Source organism: Pan troglodytes, chromosome 3, assembly GCF_028858775.2.
Source record: "Pan troglodytes isolate AG18354 chromosome 3, NHGRI_mPanTro3-v2.0_pri, whole genome shotgun sequence".
In the NCBI taxonomy this organism is placed as follows: Eukaryota; Metazoa; Chordata; class Mammalia; order Primates; family Hominidae; genus Pan; species Pan troglodytes.
In genome coordinates, this window is record NC_072401.2 from 165094129 (window position 1) to 165095373 (window position 1245).

The window sequence follows — 1245 nt, forward strand, 5'->3', positions numbered from 1 at the left end:
CAAAATGTCCATCAATAAGAGATTGCTAAAATTAATTCTGATATATTAATAAAGTGAAATAATATACAGGTGATAAAATATATTGTAATAATAATATGAGATTATCTTATTGCATGAACAAAATAAGTCATAGAAAAAATACAAAGTATGTTTTTTTAGAAATAATTTTTAAAAATCTGCTCTTCCTGCCATCTTGGAACCTGTGGCAGTCTTTTGGAAATAGGACTTTTAAAACATTTCTGGAAAGCTGTAGTCCAATGCTATAGCCAGTTTTCTTGACTATAAATAGGGTTTCCAAAACCAAACGGAGCACACAGCTCTTCTTAAAACTGAAGGTTGTTATGCCTGAGATGAAACTGAATTCTACTCAGGCAAGAGATGTGCTTATGTATATAGAGCAAATCACAACACAGTGACGTCAGTGGTAAACCAAACCAAACAAAAGTAATCTGGGGAAAGGTAACCTGTGTCCATGGAAACAGTGGCATGATTTGTGCCAAATTCTGAAGCAATCTGCCTATTAAGGGCACTGGACACAGAATCCGTGTGAAGCTGTACCCCTAAAGGTTTTAAACTGATGAAAAGTAAATCAATAAAGGGGGAATTTGTGCTCTGGTATTTTTGTTAGGTGGCTTTTAAAAAGTATTGCCCTGAATTGAGTTGTATGCTTAAAATGGCGAAGGTTATTCAGCATTTTCAGAGTATAAGGAAGTCAGAGCTATATGAACTATATGAATGATGATTGAAGGGTGATTACAGAGACTTAGACGATAACGAGGGTTTTAACGTATCTTAGTACAAGGCCTTATTGCATGGATTGTGGGGGATAAGTAAGCTTTGGGGAAAGTGCAAAGGGGACTGTCTTCATCATTATGATGAGAGTTAGTGAAAGAAGCTTAAAATTATCCCTTAAATTACCTTGTAAGAGTATGTACTTGTTCAATATAGTTTGATTGGGAAACTGAAAAGCAAAAATGGAAATTAAAAATAATTTAAATGGAGATTATGTTGATGGTTTTTGGCAGCTCATTCAGATAGGCTAGGGCAAGATATCCTTGGAATTCGTGGCTGGACAAAGCATTTCAGTATATAACACTTGACTTGGAATAAGTAATGTATAAACTGAAAATATCAAAATAAAACCATATAATTTCATCTCAAAAATGTATGCACATATATACAAATCAAAGCAGCAATAGCTAGAAGGATACACATTCAAAGGCCAATAGCAAGCAAAGATTTGGT

At 34.1% G+C, this 1245-nt stretch overlaps 1 pseudogene; it reads left to right on the forward strand.

Moving 5' to 3' along the window:
* Nucleotides 1-238: 238 nt before the first annotated feature.
* Nucleotides 239-564, forward strand: LOC112209011 (large ribosomal subunit protein eL33-like; annotated as a pseudogene).
* Nucleotides 565-1245: the final 681 nt, after the last annotated feature.